At 39.4% G+C, this 14,157-nt stretch overlaps 1 protein-coding gene across 5 annotated transcripts in view; it reads right to left on the reverse strand.

The window, feature by feature from the left end:
* The window catches only part of LOC111873397 (protein numb), a 214,496-nt gene extending 203,671 nt beyond the window's left edge, over window positions 1–10,825 (reverse strand). For all 5 annotated transcript variants that reach the window (XM_023868073.2, XM_023868072.2, XM_023868067.2 and 2 more), the window contains exon 1: window positions 10,647–10,825. The gene's annotated coding sequence lies outside the window, so the exon portion shown is untranslated. The remainder of the gene's footprint in view (window positions 1–10,646) is intronic.
* Window positions 10,826–14,157: the final 3,332 nt, after the last annotated feature.

Raw genomic sequence — 14,157 nt, forward strand, 5'->3', positions numbered from 1 at the left:
GGTCACGGTGGAGGTAAAGTGTTTGTAAGTGTCGTTATATAGCTTCCGCACTGACCACGCAGAAAACAGTCTATATTGTTGGAACGTGTTTACCGAGCGACTGCATATCAACGGTCGCGGCACGGACTCCATAGAAAGCCAGTTACGTGATAGCTACCATTGTTGCATGACATCACAGCCTAGCGTGGAAGGGTGTTTCTTAACGGGCTGGGTGGGGGGTATGTGACGTCACTCGCGGAAACGCAGAGGTCACGTGACCCCTAATTCCTGTTGCGCAATCCAAGCGTTCACAGAGCTCTCGCCTAGCAACGCGCCGATACAATCCGCAACTTTCCCGTTGCGCGCTTGTCCCAGGCACGTTGCTATGCAACGGCCGGTAAACACGTTTCCATCGCACCCGGAACACGCTACCGCGTCAACAGTAGCCAAGCAACAGCCCGCTTAACACGGTACGCAACAACAGACGAACTCTTACAAGAGGTGTTTTCTGTGCTGTTCGCTCCAAGGCTATAAATTGAGGACATACGGGATAAGCTGTAAGAACGTGAGCACGGAAGCAAAGGAATATCGATTGCTGAGAGTCGCTACTAAGCAACAACTAGTGATTCCAAAACTTTGCGTGTGCTATAGTGCAGCAGTAGTTGAGAGTACTTGAGTGTTTAAGCAACAGTAAGAGTTACACCAACAGAAAGTTCGTAGAAGACCTGTGAAGATTTAAAGTGCGAGTTGGAAGACTGGGTTTATGTGTAATACTGGAGTGTGTGATCCAGTGAGACTTGTATAGTTCCCGTGTTATAAACCCGTGAGGACTAAAGTAGACAGACTGAACAGATCAGTGTGTAGTGATTGTAAATTGCGTAAATCAGTAACGGAGTTATAATTAATAGTAGTTACGACCTACAAATCCAAATTCGCGTCTCAATCGCCTAAACACGTTACAATACAAACATGAAGAGTAACAATGAATTAGAACCTCTTAACCAAGCCTTCGCAGAAATGAAACTGGAAGCCAGGGAGCATATTTTAAGCAAAGAAGGAGCGGTCGGTCGAGCACAAGACCACCAGCTTGAAGACATAATGGTGTCACACATGGAAAGTCTGTCTCTAGAAGATTTCTCAGCGGTTTGCCTGCTCGAGAACGTAGATTTTTGCCAACTGGTGTACTTCGAGGCGCTTTTGCAGAAGATGTACGAAGATGTGAACGAAACTGTGGATCCCGCCCTGATTCCAAATTTGATTCAGATAAGAAGTACCCACAATTTCTCCAAAGTATTCTCATTCCGCGATGATGATTACCCCCTGATGGATCCCTCTTTCCCGGATCCTTCCTTGTTGGACGCCATCGGACAGCTGGATGATTCCATATTGGAGTTTTCGGACAGAATTCAGACCAGTCAAGAAGCCATTGCGTGGCTTGAGAATCAACCCGACATGAAGCACGATTTTTGAGCATAACGGAGAACAGTAGCATGAGGCCCAACACACGAGGAAGACTGGACGCCGTCGAAACCGGAAGAAGTGTTGACCCCAGCATGACGTCGAAGTGCAACTTGCGAGGGCGATCATAAACATCACAGCCACGTCTCTTCAGGAATGAAAGAATGGCGACACACCTATAGGCTACTCAGAACATGCGGACTTAATGAGGGCGAAATGTGATATGACGGCTGAAAACTGGAATAGCGGACTCTCAAAAGACATCCATTGTTATGCGACGGCCAGCAGAGACGTTTCCATGGCAACCAAAACAAGCTCCCGCATCAACAATACCAGACCCACGCCAAGCAACAGTCCGCTTGGAAGTCTGGCTGTGAAGAGATGACTTGGTTGTGTGCTACAGTACAGCGATATTTGCAGTGTGCAATTTAGTGAATGTTATAGTTCCTGTGTTAAAATACGTTGCCAAGAAACGGAGAGTGGAGACTATAATAGACTGAGGACACTGATGGGTGTAACAGTGAATTGTAAAGTGTGGAGATTATACAATTCTTTATTGGAATCCGTCGTAACACATCAATATAACGGTCAAGGTCAACATTACCTTAGCTAAATGTTTCAGCTTTTAAAGTCATCATCAGGCAAAATACATGGTTACCATATTCACACACTATTGAACTGCATTTGAGCTGGATACTTGACAACTATGTTACTCTCCAAACCCCGTCTAATAGTCACCCCTACAGACGATAGTACTTTTATCTTTCTCTTCATTTCTCTCGTATTCCTTTTCCATCGTACACGTGTCACTGAACGATGCGATGAGGCCGACGATTAAATGCCATCCACCAGCGGCTGTTAAGTAACTACGTCCCCGCATCACATGACTAACATACCGACGCAATCACAGACACATACAGCTATTATAGTCATGATATCACAGATTCAAATGATGCTCTTTCAAGAATTTTTACGGATGTAACTGATACTGAAGTAACACTATACAGAGTATATCACAACTCTACGGAAAACCTTCAGGAACAAACTCCTCATATAGAAAACAAACAAAACAAATTCCGTGATTTCAGTCCGCAAGCGAACCATACCGACCGAGCGACCGCCGCTTGTCGGCGAAGTTTAGTGCCAACTTTTTGCGGATAGAGGGTGTCGCGTGGTCAGCGCAAAGAATCCCCACGGCCGTTATTTCGGTTTTCTAGACCGGAAAACTCCTCATATACAGAGAAGAAAAAAGTTTATGACAAAATGGGTCCGGAAATGCATATAATTAGAGTAGTAATTGTGTCTGCACGCCGCTGAAAAGAATTGGCAGAGGAAAATTTATCACGAAGTAATCACAGGTGACGTCATGATAATCACAGAGCTGTCCTCCCAGTGAAAGGCCGACTCGCTGATAGAAAGGCTGTCCTCCCAGTGAAAGGCCGACCCATCGATAGAAAGCACTAATGTCGCCTATTCTCTTCAGTGGCGTGCAGACACAATTACTACTCTGTAATTATATGCATTTCCGGACCCATATTGTCATACACTTTTTTCTTCTCTCTACATGAGGAGTCCGTTCCTGAAGTTTTGCCGTTGAGTTGTGTATACCACTGACAACAACGCTCCGCATTCAATTGGGTAAACCAAATACCAGCATACTTCGGAATGTCATACTCCCCACTTGGTTTAGGTCACACCCGGGACCTCTGGATCTGTAGCCAGGAACTCTGATCACTAGACCACAGAAGCGGTCTCCGTTTCATGCCTACGTAGCAAAACTACATAAACTGGTTCCTGAATATCACGGAAAATTTATTTTAAACACATTTCCTAAAGCTATAAAAATAATATGGATTCCCTTGTAAGTCATTAACCCCGTTTATTTAGGTTACATACAGCACTTTAATTAGCCCACTCATGAAAGTTAAAATGTTAAAACTGAGTACTGTCCGTAGGAGCCGAAGTTTGTTCCGCATTAAACGCGTTAAAAGGTGATTCAGGAATTATGATACACAAGATAACTGTTTTGCCTTGTAAACATTCTCTTGTAATTCAAAACAGGCCTCAAATCCATGCCAACTAAAATTTATTTATCTCTCTGTTTATCTACGCTTAGAAGTCAGTAATTCTCATGTCAGAAAATGACGCAGAAGCGTCCATAACGGCCTATTAACAGCCTATTTAACATCCTGTTGGTAAATCGCGCTATATATAGCACTGAATTGCTAGATCACAGAGAATAATGACTGGGAAAGTATGTGGAAGGAAGCGGTCATGGCCTAATTTAAGGTACTATCCCGGTGTTTGCCTGGGGGAATAAGGGGAACCATGAAAATCCTCAGACAGGATGGTCGGTCTTCCGGTCTAGATTTGAATCAGGCAATTTTCAAACATGTCACAACCCATTACCGCTTGAGCCATTCTGCACAGTCAGACTAGAATTAATCAGGCAATACTGAAGAGTTGAGGCAGATATGTCAAGCTATAGCATTCAAGCAACAACAGTTCTAAAGTTGCAGCAATATTGTGACATGCTGAGCTATGGATGACGCCCCTCCCCCACCCCCCGCCAGCCGTGATGCGCCGAGCGAAGCCGAAGCGAGCCGATGTTAGCCGAGTCCTAGCATCCTGGTCGCTAGGCAACGCAAGTCAACAGCGGTGACGTCACCAAGTAGTAACAGCGGTTACTTCCGCTAGCGTTACTAGCAATACAGCGCCAGGCAACAAGGGTGCCTATTACGTGGCCGTATTCTGTATTGTCCGATCGAGGCTACATAAGGAGCAGCGAAGGCTATTCACAGTTAGTTGTACTGTGACAGCCACCGAGTTATAAAGTAACAGTCGCCGACTTGTACTGTGACAGTCAGCCAGTCAGTTGTATTGTGGCATTTGGAGTGTACTAATTGTGATACTGCAGATAGCAGTAATCGTAAATCTGTAATCTGGGTGATTGTATGAGCGAATGTGAAATAAAATTCGCTATATAAAATACGGCGTGAAGTTATTTGTCGCGATATACGCCCGATACGTTACAATATCATGTAAATTTGGACAACATACTTCAATACAAGTTCATCTCTAGAGAGACACTGCAGCACACCAGGCACTATTTGAAGCTCTAAAGCAATGGAATTGTCTACATTTATGTAGCTCCCAGTGAGATGAACGTTGTTGAAATAAGATGCACACAGTAAGATCAAATTTTCAAAGAATTTCCACTTGTTCACGGAAATTAACATACACGGTGTGTCCAGGATCCGTTAGGACTCTTTTTTTCTCTCCCAATTTTGCCCTGCAATGCCATCTGTTGGAGAGTTGTGGCATTAAGATTCTTGAAGTTTCAGCTGTGGCTGTCTATAATTTCAAAGCGCAAGCATCACTGCATCATGCGTTCTGACCTTGAATATAATAGTACTGTTCTGACGCTCGTCGGAAAATGGCGGTTGAACAGAGAGACAACATACGTAAAATTTTCTTTGAAGTTTAGCAAAACAGACGGAGAAGGGTACGAAATGATGAAAAGTGTGTACGGTAGTGATTGTTTGAGTCGCTCGAACATTTTTTCGATGGTATGCTGTATTTTGTGACGGCAGGGACGACATGAAGACGCTCCACCTGCATCAAAGCTGAGAACATGTCGCGCTGAAGAAAATCTGAAAAAAAAAGTGACCGAAATCCTAGCATCAGACAAATGTATTTCTGCAAGACTCATCGAGGAGTTTTTGGGAATACCAAAAAGTACTGTGCATCAAATTTTGACCAAGGATTTGGGCAAACGGAAGGTCTGTGCGCGGTTTGTACCGCACGCGCTGTCAGGCGATGAAAAACATGCCAGAGTGGAACACTGCAAAGACATGTTACGGTTGGCCCAAAGTGATACAAAATTTACAAAATCAATTATTACTGGTGGCGAGACATGGTGTTTTCAATATGAGCCTCTCATAAAGCGGCAGAGTGCAGCGTGGTTGAGCCCAAAGAAGCCAGCCGAAACCAACGAAAGTGCGCATGCAAAAGAGTCGAGTAAAGACATTGCTAACCGTTTTCTTTTATTCCAAAGGAATCATTCACAAGGAATTCCTGCCATAAGGTCAAACAGTGAATTCTGATTAATATCTCTGAGTCCTCAATCGTCTGTGGGCGAGAATTCTTTGAATTCGACCTGAATATCGAGAGCAAGGTTCCTGGTCGCTCCTCCACGACAATGCCCCACCCCACAAATCGAAGATCGTGCGCAATTTTTTGGCCAGAAAATGGATCACAGTCCTTGATCAGCCAGATTTGGCTCCAGCAGATTTCTGGTTGTTCCCAAAAGTTAAGTTGGCGATGAAAGGAGACCGTCACGACACCATCCAGGACATCCAAAGGGAATGTACCGCAGTTTTAAATGCGATTCCACAAAAGGAGTACAGTGACTGTTCTTGAAAACTTTTCAATCGATTCCAGCTATGTACTGATTCAGAAGGAGACTATTTTGAATAGAAAGAGTGAAATTTTGAAAATAATTCACGTCTTGTATTTTTAATGAACACAGTCCTAACAGAACCTGGACACACTGTGTATGTAAGCCATGTGAAAGAAAACAGAAAAAAGCAGTCTTCTGGGACGTGACGCCGTGTAGATATTGCGTTGACCGATGTTTTGGAGGAACGTATCACCTCCACCTTCATTCTGTGAGCACTTGGTCGCGCCGGTTCCGCGCTTGCAGTTTCTTCTCTTTCTTCTCCTACCCTGATGATGGGGGCGATACGTTCCTCCGAAACGTCGGTTAACACAATATCTACACGGCGCCGCTTTCTTCATAGTCACCGCTGCTGAAAACCTCAAATCTTACATGAAAGAAAACACATTAACATTGATGGAATCATGATGGAATATTTGTAAAGAAAGTCACTGTTAGGATTCTTAATGATAACTTGAGTGAAGGTGACCACTTCTACCATCCAAAGATATTCTTTACTCTCAGACTGCAATTAGTTCACTAAACTCCTAAACTGGAAGACTGTGTAACCTTGGTAATGGCATTAATAAGTGTGTTTCGTTTACGCATGATGTCTTTCATTTTCTAAGGTATATGCAAGGCCGCGCCATAGCTCAAGCGGCTAGTCGCTGGCTTCCCACCGCGGCGGGCCGGGGTGGANGGGTCTGGTCAAGTGAGATTTGAGGTGGACAAAGTGGCGCTGGGCTAGGTTTTCTCTTTCCTTCTGGCTTTCCCACCAATATCCTATATGCATTCCTCTTCTCCCTCATTCGTGCTACATGCCCCGCCCACCTCATCCTCCTTGACTTGATCATTCTAACTATACTTGGAGAGGAGTACAAATTATGAAGCCTGTGAATATTCATTATAAAGAAAAAATAACATTGCCTCAGAGTTCTAACATAAGAACAATCATCATGCCACAAGCTGGGAGGTCATGGGTTCGACTCCCGAAGACGCCACTGGATTTTTCGATTGACCTAATCCTTCCAGCTGCACAATGGCCCTAGGGTCAACTCAGCATCTAACAGAAATGAGTACCAGGAATCTTCCTGGGGGTAAAGGGCAGTCAGTCGGCATGTAAGGCTGACAACCTCACCACCATCTGTGAACCAACTGTCTAGAAAATGTGGAAGCCTCGACCTCTCACAACCCTACAGGCCTCTATGGCCTGTCACAAGGTTAGCTTTACTTTTTTCCTTTTACACCTTTTACAGTCATCATCATGATTTTCAAGAATGTGTAAATAAATACATGGGTATTGTGACTATTTATTCTTGTGCAGTTATGAAGACAAGAGTTAATTATACAATAAAAGTTCAATCACACATGAGATGGATTGGATTTAACTGGCTCAGTGCATATTACAGTGGCAAGTTTCTGTTAATGAGGTAATAATCAAGCAAGAAGCATACACCAAGTCAGCTTACTCCTGGCTTCTTCCTTGCTTAGCATCCCTTTGACCCTTACAATAGAGGTGGGATACTTCTCCAAAAGTTTGCAAACTTCTATCAGGTTACATGGCATCACATCTGAGAAAATACTGCTCTTCATAATGATGAACCTAGGTTCCATAAAGGAAGGGAATTTTTTATAGACTGAGTGGCTGTTAGTTTCTCTAGGACTCTGCTCCATGCAGGTAGGCAATTAGTCAATCGACATCAACTCATTCTTTATTTACCAATCTGACTTATAGCCCAGGTATTCCCAACAGCAAAACTGACTCACATAATTATTGTGCTAATGAATACTAACCTAAATGTCAAAATCTAAGATCTTCTCGGTAGTTCAAAAACCAATTAACTCCATGTGCTCCAAAACATTCAAATAAATAAAAGTACACCTGAGACAATAATTAAACAGTAGACATGGTGCTTTGAATAAAATCAGTGTACAATTTAAATGCTGAATACAAATGAACATATAACTGTAACATGCACTAAATAATGACTGTTAAATCATAAAACATGAAAATGTGTCACTGGGCTCACGGCAAACATCAGGTCTAATGAGAGAGGAAATAAAGGACTCAATATTGTTAAAATGTATCTCTGGTATGCACAGGTGCATTCTACACTCTTACACTAAACACTGAAAACTAACACAGACAAATATTTAAAAAATTTATGGTTCTGGAGTTGAATTTGTAGATATCATTTTATCAGCAACTGAGACTGCACAGCAACAAGCAATGACTGATGCATACTAGTCTCAATAATGAGCAGTGAGTCAGAGAGAATGCAAGAAGCATTTGCCAACCATATGATATAATCATGTTACCTACTTACACAGAAAGAAAAACCGTGTAGTATCAGTTAGGACTGCTAGATTTCCATTTGACAGAGACACTTCTTTACTAAAGGTGCCCCTGTACTTAAGTAATTAAGCACTACGCCATGATGGTGTACTGCGGAGTGAATATTGTTGTAAATATGAATGAATGAATGAATGAATGAATGAATTTGACAAGAGCGCTCAGCTTTTAACAACGGTTACTTTTTAATTTTTAAATTATGTAAAAAATTCAAGTATTGTACTTTAATCTATTAAATGTGTCCTTAGATATTATGGCCTCAACAGAAATAAGCTAAAATTCTAATAGGCTGCTATCATGGAAATTGTAACAACAACCCAATGCAACTATTCAAAGATGTGCAGTACACAATTGTATCTAATTTTATTATTTATCTGATTTGACAGTGTGTGTTATATCTTAATTATAGATTAACCACATCAAGATTGATTATTTATTGTTGACAAATTCTAATCCTTTAGGCATTTGGGCAAAAGCATTTCTAGAATGATGTATTTAATGATGTGACTTGTTTAAGTGTTACTGTTGTAGCAATTATGAATGCCAAATAAAATGAATGGATGAATGTGTAGATCCACATTTTCTTGACTTTGGCACTACCTGGAGGTGAGTGGAGACACCTCTTTACATTTCTCACATTTTTCATCCTCAAACAAATTCAATCTATTATTTCATATTTATTATATTTAATTATATCATTTAATTAGAGAAGAAAGCTTGAGATCGCTTTAAGTGGAGGGACTGTTTTGGAAGAGACTGTGGGCCTGTCGTCTGACAGATTACTGATGAATGAATGAATATTTCCATCACTAATGCAACAAAAGGTTACAGTCACTCTAATTCTTCATTCACAACATGTTTTGGCCATACATGGCTATCATCATGTGTCTGTTGCTTATGCTAAACTGTTGTACTGTACTGTACTGTACTGTACTGTATGCCACAATTGCATCTGGCTAGTCATTGGTACTCCTTAATTAAAACTAAAATTACAAATTACCATTAAAAATTAATTTTAAAATATGTGAACCTATTAAATTAAAAAAAAAACAGTTAATTCCAACCTTCTCATGGGACCTATATCACAATCTAGACCCATCACTCTGCTACAGACAAATCAACATTCACGCCAACACCCAAAAAATAAGAAAACACCTATGCCACCTAAGACTGCTGGTTCAAAAAAGGATTCAGCTCCATGGAGTTGGCTGCTTGGTTAGTTGGTTTGTTGGTTACTTAGTCAACGGGCTGCTCAGTCAATTAGTCTGTTGGTTGGTTGGTCAGTCAGTTGGTCGGCAGTCAATCAGTCTGCTGGTGTAAATGACAGTAACAGATTTACTGTCAGTTTCAACAATTTCACATTACGCACTATCACTGTAAGGCTTATGAAGATAATGGCTGACATATGGATAAATATAAATTGTAACTAAACAGTGCTATATCACAATTTTTCAAGAGCAACAGAAGAAAACTGCAGAGAACCTCAGTGATGTTAAGTCATCAGTGCTCAGTCCAACATGCTATCACAGGGGGCTCATATCACGATAAAAAATGAAATCACTCTGCCAAAATAACATTCAGAATATGAAATATTTTTCTTGGCCACACAATGATGTCAGTGTACAACCACTTTTCTTCGTCAAAGGGCCTCACTATACTTTTAAATAATACACTAATATAAACATGATGAAGCTTTTTTTTTCTATCTAAAATTCATAATAATCNNGGGGGGGGAGAGAAAATAATTTGCAGCGCAGTGATATCTTCTGACAGTGTCTTATTCATGAGCATGTCATCTTACGGCAATTCCTCTATAACATGGTAATATAACTACTAAATTATCAATAAAGTATACAGAGGTACAGCCTAACGCTTTGGGACTTTATTAGTTCATTCCATCAACGCAATCTATCATAATGTATTACGACGCGCGAAAAAAATTTGTGTGAAACTGTACAATTTGAAAATATATGTGTTAATTATCCAGAAATTTTGATAAGTCGGCACTTCGCTGTATTTAATCAGGGGCAGTATCCATGGCGTAAATTATTAACCCTGCAACAAGAAACTACTTTTTCCTTAAATTACTTGCAGCAACCGCTGATAACAGTTTTATTTGTATTCCTTTTAGATAATCCCCAATCTCCAGAAATGTTATGGGGGCAGTCACCCACAATTGCGTCAATCTGAAATCAGCACCAAACTTAACCTTTAAAACTTTGACATGCACTTAAAGTAACTGTCCATCATTGAACACAAGAAAATGATTAATGGGCCATAAAGACAGCAAACAATATTTTGTAACACACGGTGGGCGACAGATGATGTATATAACAATGCAAATAACAAAAAGCATGAAAGTCCTATGCGAAAATTACTAACGTCAGTCTCTGTACACCTGTGCACATTTTAGCTTACCTGTTACTTGCACGCTCCAATTTTACTGAACAGCGATGACACACTCCCTTCTCGATTTTTAATTTTAACAATAATGACCCCACAATTTATAAAAACTATGATTCAATATGCCAAATTTTTGTTTCTAACATATCGCAAAACCTAATTTTCCACGGGTTAAAACAGAAAATACATACACCTCCCACGCATGCGCCAAGTATTTACTTCTGTGCCATCTAGTGTTCGTCTCTCGAAGGATTACGTGCAGATCGTGTAGCGCGTGTAGGATGATGTGGGGGGGGGGGGGTTGTAGCGCGCGTAAGAGTTGTAGGATTTACAGGGGTGTGAAATGTAAAAGATGTAAAGTATTGACCGATAGGCTAGCTAACCAGTAGCAAGTATGAAAAAGATTAGAGTGTATTCCTGTACTGTCCATGGTTTCGCTTATTTGTGGAAATAAATATCACTTCGAAGCTTCTGTGAGCCAATATCAGCATGAAGAATCTTATTTTTCTGCCTACTCAAGGATTGTGTGCTATAAACCCTTCTCGATGTGCAGATATTTTTCCCCTGATAGAGAATTATAAATGTGATTTATAACCTCTCATAAACAATTACCGCTGATCAAAGTGGCTGCGTGGTCTAAGGCGATGGAGCCACATGGTATATCCATTCGATCCATTCCACCTTTCATAGTGGATCTGACCATTTGATCTCAGGCACTAGTCAGATTCAAGACAGAAGGATAATTCTGATGAAGGCAAAATTCTGCACTGGAATTCCACTGATTTGAACCAAGCTAAGAAGGTCCTACAACCTATTTTCTATGCCTCAGTAATATTATCATCAGTCCTGTGAAGAAATGTCCTTCAGCTATTTCTTTTGCCTTCTAGACATTTATCCTATTGTTTTCTTGCTTTCTCATATAATATGTGATTTTCAAAAACCTTCCTATGCAAATATCTGTTATAAGCTCTTTTTTATTTGGATTGCTCCTTCAATTTATTTATTCCATAATTTTTAGTTTCCAATGCTTCATCTTTGTTGATATCTTGAGTACACCATTGCTGTTTCTGTAATTTTTTTTATTTATTCAGCCCTCTTCAATAGTGCCACTTATATCGTTTAATCTGTTTATTCAAAATTAATATTTTTTTCTTCTGATTTCTTCTTGTAAATCATAAAACTTTCCATATAGGAGAATTCCCTCCTTTTGCATTCAGATTCCTCCATGTAACCACATAATTCAATACCAGGAGAGGCTTGCGCATCTTATTGTTGAGAGGGTTGTTGATGGTCATGTGTTGAGTTTATGCAGCATTCCTGTCATAACCAATGCTAGAGCCTCTCCTTTCTTAGCCTAAAATGAAAAGCACACAGGTGCTCAACATATATTAAATGTAGTTCTGCTATCTTTGAAGTTCACAAACAAAATGTAGAATCATCAAATTCAATAACTATTTTTCACCAGAATATCAGAGGATTAAGAAGCAAAAGTGATGAATTAATACACTCCTTTGACATGGACTCCATTAGTTATTAGTCCATATATTATGTTTAAGTGAGCATCACATGGTTGAGCAGGACCTGCTGCACCTCTCAATGAATGTTAACCAATTAGGATCCAGCTTTTGTCAAAAAGGACTACAGAGGGGAGGTGTGTGTATTTTTGTTAAGAATGGTCAACATTTCAACAAAATTGACATTTCTCATCATTGTAAGGAACAGGACTTAGAAGTCTGTGCAATTTTACTAGTAACTAAAACACTTAACCTAATTGTATTAAGTTTGTACAGAGCTCCTACAGTAGATTTTAATGAATTTTTAATTAGACTAGATGCAATTTTAAAGTATCTGTACAATCCAAAATCTGAGATTATAATCTGTGGAGATGTAAACATAAACTGTCTAAATGAGATCAACCATAAACAACAAATAAACACACTACTACAGACATACAATCTGTCACACTGTGAATTTTGCAACAAGAATTCAAAATTCCTCAAATACAGCCATTGATAATATTTTTATAGACAGTGTAAGATTGAGCTCTTCTTACACCTCTCCCATAGCCAACGGCCTATCAGACCATGATGCCCAGTTTCTCACATTAAATAATATAGCTACAGAGGCTAATTTAACACCCTTGAAACTGAGAACCTGAAGAATAAATAATGAAACCATTGCTCACTTTCAACATCTATTAGAGTATGAAACATGGAAACCTGTTTTTGAAAATAAGGATACAAACTATAAGTTTAATTCTTTTTACATATCTTTCTAAATATCTTTGAAGCTAGTTTTCCAGTTCAAAATAAAAGTGTAGGGAAAATAAAAATGACCACATTACACAAGGAATTAAAATATCTTGCAAACATAAAAGGAGCATATATATATATATATATATATATATAGTATAAGTAGTAGTAATCCAAACATGAGAGCGTATTACAATAAGTATTGCAAAATTCTAAGCAGAGTAACAAAAGAGGCTAAAAGGCAGCATCACTGTAGGCTTATAGCAAAATCAGATAATAAGATAAAAATATCCCGGAATATAATAAAACACAAGTCAGGAAAATTACATCAGATTGAACAGATACTATCTGTTCTTATAAATAGTGAAAAAGTAAAGGATCCTGAAATAACTGCAGATGCCTTCAATACATTTTTTTTTGGCGATTACAGAAAATCTAAACTTGCATCAAGGGACAAAAGGTGATGCCATTTCATTTCTGAAAGATGCTTTTCCTAGAAAATTCCCTGGTATTAAGTCCATTCCAACCAGGGAAACTGAGATAAAAAGCATATTACTGTCTCCCAAGGCAAAAGACTCATCAGGTAATGATGGAATAGGAAGTAAAATTTTAAAAGTTTGTACATCACTGATCAATCGCCCATTAACTCACATTTGTAATCACTCGCTCTTGACTGGGATCTTCCCTAACCATCTTAAGATTTCAATAGTAAGACCATTATACAAAAAAGGTGACAAATCTAGTATGTCAAACTATAAACCAGTTTCACTATTAACTACTTTTTCTAAAATACTTGAGAAAGTTATGTACAATAGATTAAGCCATTATTTGCAGACTAATAATATACTGGTCCCAGAACAATTTGTCTTCAGGAAGGGAATATCCACTGAAAACGCAGACTTTATGCTAACAGACAGTGTATTAAAATCTATTATCCCGGAAATGCATGTAGGTGGAATATTCTATGATTTAGTTAAAGCTTTTGATTGTGTTAATCATGAAATTTTGTTAACTAAATTACAATTTTTTGGTATTCAGGGAACAATGGCAGGTTGGTTCAGATCCTACCTTGTAGATAGAAAACAAAAGATTGAAATAAAATCGCCTAATGCAATCACCTAATGCAACCCAAAATACTTATTCAAAATTGGGAACAACAGAGCATGGAGTTCCTCAGGGGTCAATTTTAGGAACTTTGCTTTTTATAATCTATATAAATGACCTTCCCCCAACATTAAATACCCGATCAATACCCATAATATTTGCTGATGACA

Source organism: Cryptotermes secundus, unplaced genomic scaffold (assembly GCF_002891405.2).
Source record: "Cryptotermes secundus unplaced genomic scaffold, Csec_1.0 scaffold22, whole genome shotgun sequence".
Classification (NCBI taxonomy): Eukaryota; Metazoa; Arthropoda; class Insecta; order Blattodea; family Kalotermitidae; genus Cryptotermes; species Cryptotermes secundus.